The sequence below is a fragment of the Candoia aspera genome, chromosome 10 (genome assembly GCF_035149785.1).
Source record: "Candoia aspera isolate rCanAsp1 chromosome 10, rCanAsp1.hap2, whole genome shotgun sequence".
Taxonomy (NCBI): domain Eukaryota; kingdom Metazoa; phylum Chordata; class Lepidosauria; order Squamata; family Boidae; genus Candoia; species Candoia aspera.
The window spans coordinates 10690717-10703296 of record NC_086162.1 but is presented as its reverse complement, the minus strand read 5'-3'; positions in this window follow the sequence as shown (position 1 = coordinate 10703296).

The following is a 12580-nucleotide window of genomic DNA, read 5'->3' as shown; positions in this document are numbered from 1 at the left end:
GTCTCTCCTACATTTTGTACGTGTTAGTGGGCCTTGATGCCTCCACTTGTTTCTATTAAAAAAAACTTTTATAAGCTAGATATTCTAACCTTCTGCCTCATTTATCCCTCATAGCACCACCTTCATCAGGGGGGAGAGAAGGGGGTTTTGGAGCCAAATGTTGCAACGAGGGGCGCTCCTGTTCATGCCCATGTGCTATTCCGTATCTCGTTCTGCTGCAGACAGAGTTTGGGAGGAACTGGACTTTTTCAGTTTTTATGAGGCTGGTGGCGGTGAGAGTCTGTATGGCTACCTAAAGGGATCAGCACTCCCTACCCAAGACCTGGAAGTATGTAGAGGCAAAGACGGGTCCTTTGGAGGGAGGGAGTTACCGCCTGCATCTTCCATTCCCTGGGATCTTGAGGGCAGATTGCATCTAAAAGCTTTCAGCGAAGAAACGCAGTTGTGTCCTGCGGATCAGGGCTGGACTTGGGGGCAGCAGGGTGCCAGCGGGCTCAGATGGGAAGACAGAGTCTTTTGAAGAGGGCTGTGCCAACAGGCAGAAGCTTTTTGCCTGTTTTGTCCTGAGCTTCTCATGGTTACTTCAGAAAGGTCTGTGAAGAACATTTCTATGTGTGTGTCTCAAAAGCAGCTGTGGGAGGCAGGGATGGAGAGCTGAGGAATGGGAAGGGGAGAGGAAATATAGTTCCCCTTTGGATACAGAAGTGCTGGGTGGCTGACACCAAGCAGAGAGAAACACTCCTTTATTGTGCAAGTCTTCTGACACCACCAGGGTGATCTGGCTTGGCTCAGAAGCTAAGTGGCATCGGGAAATCTCAGGGCCATGGCCTACGCTGGAAATTGAAAAAAATAACCTGGAAGAAGGCAGCAGCAAATCACTTCCTATGGCTGCTAAGAAAAGTAGGTAAATATATCCATGAATGCGTTGGGCTCCATTCAGAGGAGGACCACCCCTCCGCTTCTCTTTCCAGCCCCCTTGGGCCCTTTTTGGGGAGGGGAGGGGAGGTGGGAAGGAAGGAAGAAAGGAAGGAAGGCCCACCCACTGGTACTTTGTCATCTCCGAGAGAGGATGTGAACAGTGAACATGTGAACAGTCCATTCAGGACTTTAGGAGAATGCAGGTTGCATTTCAGCATCTTCCTCCTGGTTATTTTGCTTCAACTTTGCTGAGTTAAGAATGTGGCTAGAGAAAAAGAGACAGTGGTAATAGCGAAGAGGGTGTGGCACCTTATCTCATGAACAAGAGCAGTCTATCTGAGCAGCTAGAACCTGGAATTTCAACAATAACCTTTTTCAAACGTTGGTCTTGTAACTAACTGGGCTATACCTGACGCACAACAAGCTGGTTTGGGATAATGGCAGTTGCAGTCAAGCAACATCTGGAGATCCAAGGCTGAGATTTTAAAAAAATCTAGCATAAGAAAAATACAACACCCAAGTTCTTATATTTTCCATAATATCAAAAAAAAAGTGGAAATGTTTGTTGATTTTACAGAATTCTGGGGATTGTGTACAGTATGACGATGAGAAGGGAAAAAAAGCAACTGTGATTAAGGGAAAGATTATTTCTGTTCTGGAGATAAAGTTATTTCACTGCCTGATTTAGAAAATGATGCTGTAGTTGACAGATTCTTGGACCCCTCCAGAGAGTTGCTGCAGTGGGACCACACTGTAGCTTGCTCTGAACAGCCAACAAATTTGCATGAGATGTGTGTTTAAAAAAACAGCAACACATTTCTAGCCCTCCTTAAGAGAGGTGGCTAGATTAAGATCTTAAGAAACGCTGGTTTCTTGTCTTATTCTCCTGTACTTTCTTTCATTTGTCCAAATTCCAAGTCTGGAAAGAGAGAGAAACAAGCCTCAGATCATTTAATAAACAAGAGCAAATTAATGTGCCCTGCCAAGAGGCATACAACATATGGTCTCTGGTGCATAACTGGTTTTTTTTAACAAAACAAAACAAAACAGGGAAGTAAGAAAACATTCAGTTTCTAGAAAGGCCAGGGACGATTTCTCCAACTGCAAATTAAGACCCTTTGGACAAGGACAAGTTTCGAACCAGGAAATCTTATGAGTGCAAAAATATGCCTGCTGCTCATAGAGAACCATCTGCCTTTTTCACTGGTGCTCCTTTGTATTCAGTTTCGTCCAAGGTGGAAGTTAGGACTTGCCTTGAACTAGGAACGAATACCCTTTTGTTGCAAATGGGGCTTTTTGGTTGAACTTGCAGGAGTTTGCAGCAGTTGAAACAGTTCTAACCCCCAGAATTGTAAGTACTTGGAGCTCAAGAAGCAGAGCTCCATGACTATAGTGAATTAGACTGGTGGACTGGCGTTCCTCGTCCTGTTGACTTGCCAAGGAAAATCAGCCTTGCTGCGCTGGCAGCTTTCTCTCAATCCAATGGTCTCCAGAAGTGTTGGGTTTAAACTCCCATTATCCTCAGCCCAGTTGAGTAAGGATGATGGAACCGAAGTCCAGTAGGACGCCAAGTTGGAGACGAGCTTCCGGCAAGACTGCCCAGGTCTTGGAAGATTAAAGCTGTAGGCTCTTAGTCAGATGAAGGTGCCTTTTGCTTTTCCCAAAGTGCCACCCATCTGCAAAAGGGCTGCCTGCCTTTGATGCTGTTTAAAATGTCCTTGTGAGTTTTGCCAGCTGCCACTGGCTGCCTGGAGCCAGAGGTCATCAGCTCAGGTCCTCTGCCCTTGCCTGGCTTTTAAACTAAACAGCCCCAAGATACTCGGTGAAGGATTGGTGTCAAGGCTGAAGGGCCCTGATGCAATCCAGCCGGCTTCGCCCTTCTGGCTGTGGGTCTCAATGAACCACTTAGAATGTTTACACACATTTTGCGCCAGATAAGCAGGCAGAACTATTAGCTTTGTACTTTGCAGTGATTAAGGTTATGGACCTCACTTATCTGAGGTTTCCCATTTAAAAACGGAACGTTCTTATTGTGTGGGAATTTGGCGAGGTTGTCTGCAAACTCCTCCTTTCAATTCTGGCTCTTCCTCTAACCCAGTGTTTCTCAAGTTTGGCAACTTTCAGATGGCTGGCTGGGGAATTCCAGGAGTTGAAATCCACACATCTGAAAGTTGCCAATGTTGAAAAACACCATGATCACAGAGTTGCCTGGATTGAAACGGGATGGCTTGGCTGATCGGGAGCTGCAGACCTCCTGCGTGTCGGGGGGTGCCTGGTGCTACACCCAAGCCCTTCCGGGGGTCCTTTTCTTTTGGCTCCAGCTGGTATTTTTCAAAACAGCAGTGAGTGGAGGATGCCTCATTGTTTACAGCAAAGGAGAACATCTCTTCCTGTTGGCTGCATCAGATAAGCAGCTGCCCAGTCCCTGACTTCCTCCTGTGGCTGTCCCCACTGGGGGGAAATTGCCACAAGGGTCTCCTCCCCCTCTGTGTCACTCTCCAATACTCTTCACAAGATCTCATGACTCAGCACAGAAACACTCTTGATTCTGGAATGGCTTTTGGGATGTGACACGTGCCAGCCAGGCCGCAAGAGATACATACATTTGGCAACTAAAGCAAACTAAGAAGCACGTTTTTCATTTCGTAACTGTGGTTGTTCCTTATAAAAAGAACATCTTATGTTTTTCTCGTTGTTTGTGTTCTACTGAACCAAATCCCACTGCAGGCACTTAATAAGCCAAGTAGGCCCTGTTGAAAGTTTTACTGAGCTGTAAAAAAATCTTCACCCAGAATCAAAGTCTCTTGCAATCCTACACTCGACAGAGAAAATTATCCAGAGCAGTTAACTGCCTCTATCCATAAAAAAATGCTCACCATTCTTCTGGTGAGTTTTGATTTGCTTTAAAATTTTTATTAGTCTGGCCTCTGCCACAGTTATGGGCAATGGTGCAAAATAAATAAACATGTCCATGCCTGTACACACTTCAGGGGAAATTGGTGAAGAGTTCTCTAAAGATTAATGGATGCCACAAGAGCAGTGTCTCTCAACCTTGGCAGCTTGAAGATGTGTGGACTTCAACCCCCAGAATTCCCCAGCCAGCACGGCTGGCTGGGGAATTCTGGGAGTTGAAGTCCACACATCTTCAAGCTGCCAAGGTTGAGAAACACTGCACTAGAGCGTTTTAGATCCTAGATTCTGAGATCACAAGGATGGAGGGTTTTTTAGACCTTGATTTCAAGGCTGTTAAATCCTTTGCATTTGGGAGACCCTCTCCCTAATTCTGCTAATTAGGGCCCTGGACTTCTGCTCCATTGGCCAGTGTTTGCAGCACCCCTGCTACAGAAAGCAGCTGGAACCAGTTTCTTTGAGGATGGAAACCTGAATGATTTTAAGCCTGAGGACCACTGGAAGAAAAAAGGTGATTGCTTGGCACAGCCTGCTGTGGGCCTCTTTGAATGTGGTTCTTCTTGTTGGTCTTCCAAAAGCAAAAGACTGAGTCAAAGTCTGCAAAGAGATCTGCTTTCTTCTGAAAAAATGGGAAGATGGGTTGGAATTCCTTCATTTCTCTTGGGCATATTCCAACACGTCAGCATTGCAGGCAAGCGCAACACGGTGTGGATGTGAATTCAACAGTCACATCTGTTTTGAGTCTGAAGTTCCTACCAGCAACACTGGTTCTCGCGCTCCCTGGGATCAGTATCCCTGATCATTATTCCTTCTTGCCCCTCCCTCATTTTGGGGCTTCCCTCCCCTAAAAACAGAAGGAACTACCTGTGGGTTCAGGACTGCAACTGTTCTCCAAAGCCTTGAATGTGAACACCCCCCCAGAGCCTGTCCAAACGTTACCACCAATAATTATTGATACAATGGGGGAATTAATAGATAAATAGGAGCAATCGCATGAACCATTTAAATATAAATTGAAGTCAATCAAATGTAGTTTTTCTCTAGGCTCCACCTACTTCCTGGCCCTTATTGGAGATCCTAGTATGGGATTTTCAGATCCCAGAAGCCAAGCGCCTATCTCTGCATTTGTTTGTTGGGGTAACGCCTAGTGCCATTACATCTCTTGCGAAAAACAAGGTCCCTTTTTTAAAATCTCCTTTTCAAATCTAGTTGGAGAACAGCTGGACTAGGTGGCTCTTTCCCGACTTGTATGAAGTGAGTGAAATAAGAGATCGCTTTCCATGGCGCTGAATCCCAAGATACTTCTGGACACAACCTGGCGTTTTTTCCTGCGCATTGGACCAAGATGGTGGATGAGCCCGTGCTGCTGAGAGTTAGTGTTTGCCATATCCAACCAATCCATTTGTAATCTGTTTGTTACGTTGGTTATGTACTATATTTATTTTTACTTAGATTATTTATTTTTAATTTTTATTGATGTATGCTTCTGAGAATCCCAAACTGTGAATTGGGCCGCCTTATAAATTCTTTACATAAAATAAAAAAAGATCAGGCCAGGCCATATTTCTCCTGGGGGGAAAGCTTTCCACTAAAATTTGAAGTCTCTTTCACAGAAGGTCTGGTTTATAAGAAAAGCTGTAAGTATCTCTTTCTGGAATTTTTGTGTAAACACTGGAATCCCTAATGGGTTGTCATCATTCAACATATCCTGGTTTCTGAGCTGACCCATTTTCTGGCTGGTACATTGAGCCATAATCTAATCAAAACAAGCTGGTTTCACAATTCTACAAGCCAGGAAAAACCTGGCCAGCCCCAGAATTATACAAATTGTATTGTTGCTGCTTCTGGGTAAACATAAAGAAAAAAAAAGAGATTTTGGTTTATTAAAGAACAACAGGGGAACCCAAAGAGGGATGTTCTGTAGCACATGGTGGGATTTAATAGCAGGACTTCTTGCAGGGACCAAGATGAGACCTGAACATTTTCCTTGTACCATGCCAGCAGACTTTTTGAAAAATGCCTCCCATTAAAATTAAACAGGAGGGAAAATTGCTACACTGGCATCAAGCCACTGTAATTTGTGGATGAGGGGAGCAAAGTTGCTCCAATCTGGATGATAAAAACTGCTCTGAACAACAGCATTTGTACAGATTTCTGTGGACCTATTGGGAAAGCTGTGCCCACCCCAGTACGTTTGCACTAAAATACATTATCTTGTTACACATTTCTCCAGGCAAAGACTTTGTGGATTGTCATTCTTCTTTAATACATGGTTTGGGCAAACAATTCTCCATCTAATTCAATGCAATTCTGTACATTATTGTTATGAATGTTTTTATGCAGACTTTTCTCCAACTTTTTAATGGCAGATTGCATTTCATTGTCTGGAAAAATACAAATGTGGAACAATAGCTGCATTTTTGTTTGTTGATTGGCTGAAAAAATGCAAAATTAGAATCATTCATAATCAAATGAGACCCAAGTAGATTTCTCCCTTTCCCTTGTCCCCTCCTAATCTGATCATCCTCTGACAGAGGTTAGGCTTGTTCTGTTAATAAGGGAAGGGCTTTTATGATCCAGCATCTGCTTCTTCAGAAACAGGATCCTTCATTGAGGAAATACGACACCATTGTTCAGAAAGGCTTGTGTCACATGCCAACCACAGAAGGTTTATTGTGATCTCTTACCTCTGGCATTTCTGGTTCATGTACAGATAAATGATGTGAGCTTCTCCTGCCTGCTACCTGAAAGGATGTGGCTTGGATAGATTGTTCACACCCAATAACTAGTTCACATGTAGTTCTCCAAGTCACATATGGATAGGTGTAGCATGTTGTAACACATAGCAGTTAATGTGTTGGATGCAGCCTGGGAGAGTACCAGGTTCAAGTCATCAATTCTTGGCCCAAGTTCCCTCACATGGTGTTGTTCTGGGGTTAAACATTAAAATAACTTTCGTTTGACTCAGTGTGTGAGCCCAACCACCATGACGTGGCATTAAAATCAATCTTCATTATGGTATAGGTCAGCACAGTGGCATAGCATTGAATGGGAATGACTCCACCATGGTTTTATTCAACAAATGATGATTTTCAGAATGTTTGACTTAGTGCAGTGTCTCGCCCAGCCAGTATGTGGAATCAACAGATTGGAAATACAGGTTTTTAATGAAAATCTGAGTTCACCTGTTCAACAGCTGACAGTAGTTGGTAGCTCTGTCTCACCACTGATGGTGGCCATCAGTTTCAGGAGAGGCTGCATATCTCAGTGGAGAACAGTTGTTCCCCTCATGGATTCCATTCAACATACTTCAGAAATTAGGATCCATTGTATATCAGGTAGAAGGTGGAGATCCATATTTATCTGTGTAGATCCAATATTATGTTGAACTACTTTTCCTGAACCTGGTGCCTTGCAGATAGATTAGACTTCAGCTTCCATAGACCTCCAACTAGGAATTGTGCCAGGACAGCAAAGATGGTATTCTTGGTGAACCAATGGAATCAAAGTACAGCTGTTCCAAAAATTTCAACCAGCTCAGTTGTGGTTAATCTGCCAAAGATAAACTGATGTCTCTGGCTTTGATCTGAGCCTGCTGGATCCATGCATCATTGGAGAGAAGTACCTTTTTTTCTGAAGGTTGAAGGGCAAACAGAGGTTGTTTTTCTGCTTGTGACAGTCCAGCACCATCTTGCTATTAACTGCTTGTTGAGTGCCAAGGGTGTGTCCAAGCAGCAGATGCATTCATCAGCAGTAGCATTCATTAAAATACAATTTGTTAATATGTCTAATCTGCCTTTAGGGCTGTCTAAATCTTAAAAGATGGGATTCTGTTGTTTGATCACTAAAAAGGGATTTAAGGGATTACCATAAAACAAGCATAGGCACATCCTGGCTGGAGAATTCTGGGAGTGGAAGTCCACATCTTGAAGTTGCCAAGGTTAAGAAACACTGGACTAGATGAACTTGTGGTCCTCACCCAAGGTAGCTTCTGGAACTCCTCTAGAAAAGTGACATTTATTAGAAGCATGAGGAGTGGACTCTTACTTTCGTTTTCTGCTTTGCATATCAGAGGTCCTGGGCTCTGTCCATTTGGGAAAGATTTTGAAATACCAGTGCAGACCCAACGGAGTTAGATACTTCAATGGGTGGACTTGTCTGAAGTTTCAGACGAGGCTACCATGAAGTCTGGAAGAGGGCTAAGTTCAGAAGAGGGCACTGGCTCCTCAAAGGCCCTGTTCGCTCAACATAACCGAGCAGAGCCACACGCTCAGTCCCAGCTCCTTAACCCTAGTTCTGGCCACACAACAATGCAGAGAGCCACCAATCAGTTCCCCATGGCCTGCTGGTACCCCAGGAACTTTCCTATCAGGATTGTGCCTGCAAAGCTTCATTATATCAGTAGATTTTCCTCACTGGCCAAACGGGCAGCAGGTGTAACTTTGTCATGCAACCAACCAGCCTTTGGAAGGTGTGTTCTACGCACCTAGTTTGGAGTCAGTTCTGTAATGGAGAGATTTGCTTCTTAAACTGTTTTCTCCAACTTGTTCTTGGATGAATGACTGGGCAGGATTTGCAAATTCCCCTGCAACTGGATGGTTTTGATGTCTGCACAACCTGGGGCAGGCCAGTGTACAAAGGGGGCAGAGCCTTGATCATGGAGTTGTGACCCCCATCTTGTCTTTTTTGGACACCAATATCCAAGGCAGAACTAAAATCAACCTGGGGCTGTTTTGGGATTAAATCTAGGCTTCTCTAAACCCACCGTTGATCAGTTTATGGTAATAATGCAAGACATATATCTCACCCTTAATCCAGTTAAAGGTGGTATGTGAACCCAGTCAGCTGGCTGTATAAAACAGGGATTTTCAGCAGATACACACTTTCTCCCCACTGGAAAAAAAGTCTTATTTGGCCATAAGTGAAGTCTGGGAACCCCCCCTACATGTTACTCTACGCGATAAGCATGCCAACAACCTGCCTGTTGGCGTCCCTTCTGCCCTGCTGTCCTCTTAGCAATGCCTCTGCCAGTGAGCCTCTGTGTTGATCTTGGCCAGGGAGTGAATACAAACGGAGGATTCAAAGCCAAATTATCTGCATTAATGAAAGGTCACTGCATATCCTCCTCTTGCAGAAAACAACTGTATACAGTAGTTAAACTTTAGTGAAATACCAAAACAATTAGATCACTCAGATTCACTCAGCAGCTTTGGCAAAGCAAAAGAAAAAAAAAGGGAAAGAAATCTTCTGCCTAAAAAGTTATAAGCCACAAGAAAGTAGCAAATATTCCTGATCTTTCTAAAATTCAACAATGTACAAATGAGATCTTGTAAAGATCTATCCCTTGATTCTTTGGAGAGCTGGCAGTAAAAAAGAAGGCGAACCCAAATTTTAGTCCTGTGGTAGGCATATATTCTGAAATATCTAAAAGAGGGGACTTCTTATTTTCTCTAAAGTAATGGTGTGAGTTTTAATTCTTTCCAACCCAAGAAAGGCAATGGGACTCTTCCCATCGATAGGATAATCCTCCGAAAACTGAACAGAATGGAACTGAATTTGGTATGCAGGAAAGAAAGATTGAGTTAAAAAGGGGTCAGGCCTGGGTGGGGATGCAGAGGGGGAAAATGCAGAAAAAAATTCCCCAAAGGTGGGGTATTTGGACCACTCTATGTGGACCTAGACACACACCTTCCTCAGCTTCCCAGGACACACACTGACACACCAACACAACACAATGGGAGAACAGAAACAGGCACATACAGAGGCAAAATTATGCAGACATTGGGGATATCTGCAGGGGGTCAAGAAAGTCAAGATGGTGGCCACAGATGTGTGACTGAAGCCCCACCCTTTTTACATGCTCCTTGACTTTTTGGGCCCCCCTCCCCCTGCAGACACCTCTGGGACCCTTCCTGATTGGACCTTCTTACATCCACACACACAGAGTGGCAACATGCATCCACACCCTTTGCCTACTTCCTGGGAAGAAAGTCCAAAAACAGGCAGACACAGTCCAGAAATTCAACACATTCCTCACTTGCATCAAAGAAAATGAGCCATGCCTCCTACGCCCACAGCTGGTCAAAGGGTGGCAAGAATTCTAGATGTTCTGCTCTGCAGGCTTCTTTCCTTAATATTTTTCCTATAGAGCAGTGGGGGCCCATGGACTGAATGTGTCCTCTGAGACCCCCTTTAATGGCAGCCAGGCCCCCTTCTCCCCCTTTATCTGTTATAATACCATTTCAATGACTTGAATAGAACCTGGTCCACTGCAAGGCCAGCTCCAGACTCAGCTTTATCTGGAATACTTCTGAACCTTATGAGGCCACATGGGCACTCTTAGATAAGCTTACCATATCTCAGCATTTCTCAACCATGGCAACTTTAAGCTGTGTGGACTTCAACTCCCAGAATTCCCCAGCCAGCATAGCTGGCTGGGGAATTCTGGGAGTTGAAGTCCACACAGCTTAAAGTAGCCAAGGTTGAGAAACGCTGCCATGTCTGGATGGTCCACTCAATGGATTCAATTCAGATTGCAATCTCTCTCTCCTGCCATTGTGTGATTGTCAAAATTATTGCAGCCCCTATATGAGGCAATAACAATCTTTACAATCTTTGGTGGCAGCCCAACCTTTACTGGAAATTTGCCCGTCTGCTCAGAAAACAGTGGAAGGCACTCAAGGGGGCTGAAGGATGGAGGGAAGAGCAATATTTGGTAGGGTCTCTCTTTTTTTGCAGAAATCTTAGGGATGGTGAGGAGAAGAAAGTCCTCACTGAAGGACTTTCATACACACCGAAGCGAAGGTGATTGACTATAGGAAAATCATGGATGGATGGGTAGGTGGGTAGATCTTCCGTAAATGTTTGTAGCAACCTTATGCAGACATTCCTAGGATTAAGCCATACTTGGACTTACATTTCCATTAACCCCGTGCAATATTTGCACTGTAAAACTGCAAGCCAAAGTTACAACAGGCTGGCTTGTTTTAAGGCAGCTTAAACACTGGAAGACAGAGCTGGGAGTGTGTGTATATTCATGCCATTTTAAAAACTTTTTAACTAACAGAAATCAGTAAAACGTTTCAAAAAACAAAGACAACACAGCATCAATGTGGAGTAGCACAGAATAAAATAAACCAACACGCTCTGTGAAATAAGCAGAAAACCTAGTAACCCCCGCCAACACCGCCATGGGTGAAAGTAAAGCAAGAGTTGAACCAAGGGAGAACGGTGAGGGCACTCTTCAATGCCCAAAGAGGAGACTCCAATACCGGCTGGGTTCATACAACTTGCTTAACCTGGTTGCTGAATTGATTTATTTCCTGGACTCTGAATCATAGTCTAACTGAACAGCCCAAAGCGACCAGGGTCAGAACTAGGTCCGGTGTTACCTCTTGGAGCTGCTAAAATTGTAGCCAAGCATCTCGTGTGAACACAGCCACGGTGCGGGGAGAACAGAGACGGCGTAGTCAACCGGGAGGTGGCTGGGAAATAAAGGCCATGGCAGGGATAATGACTTGCAGCTAATCCTCGTTCTGAAGAAAGCGGCTGCAAGTAGCACATTCCTAGATGACATTATGTACACGTGTAATGTGATACGAGCCGTTGGTCTGGTTTCACGCAGGAGAGCAGGCAGCTTTCCAGGGGCTTTGCATCGGATACCCCGACAGTAGCAAGGAGCAGAGCAACATGGGCAAGGCACCCAGTTGCCAAACCCTGCTCCCCCCACCCACCGACCCACCCACGGGATGCGGCGCTCACACGCGACAGTAGCCCAACTCCCTTCTTGCAAGCGAGCCCAACCAAGCGGCAGCTGAAGGGGGCGGGCTCTTCCCGCTCTGGCTCCGCCCCTTCCTGACGCCTCTCCGAGAAAGCCCGGCGTGGGCGGGGTGAAGCGGCGGCTGCTTCTGCCATTGGGCAGTTCCTAGCGCGGGGGGCGGGGCCGGAGTGGCGGGAAATTCGGAGCCGGAAGAGAGCCTTTTCTGCCCTGCCCGGGGGAAGAGGAGGCTGGTAAGACGCAGCCAGCCGCAAGCCCTTTGTTTCATGCACGGCGCTACTAATAAGAGTTGTCGGGGATACTCACAGGAGTACGCATGAAGGTGGAGGGAGTTTGCATGCGGCGCTGGGTGAATTCGGGCCCCGTGGGTGCAGTCTGCCTCTCCTTTCCTGCGGGTTGCATGTACGGACATGTGCAAGCATGCTTGCGTTGGGCTGCTCTCAAAGGTTAAGCAGTGTCGGGCCTGGTTGATGCTTGGATGGGAGACCACCGGGAGATTCCAGGGCTGTGGAGTAGTTTGGGAAGTTGAAAACTACAACCCGCCGTGTCAGTATGGTCGTCATGAGTCGAGCTGGGCGCAAGGGAGTCTTGACCTCTTAGTTGCTTGCATGCCTGTCCAGAGAGGCACGGGGAGCATCTCCTTCGCTGAGTGTTGAGCTTTTCTACTTTAAAAGGAATTTATTTATTTATTTATCGTTTTTCTCCAGCGCCCCTCTTGTATACAATGTCATAACCTTAATATGACTGTTTTTATTGTTGTTAGCCACCCAGAGTCACTAGTTTGAGATGGGCGGCAGTATAAATTGAATAAATAAATAAATACAACTCTAATTAATTATACAAATATAACCAGGTGAAGTACTATAAAGGATGGAATTCTTATTCCCTTTTAATCACTATTAGGGAGAGTAATTTTGGTAGGTGCAGATTTTAAATTGAAGGGAGGAAACGGTCACATTCTGCCATGCTTAGTAT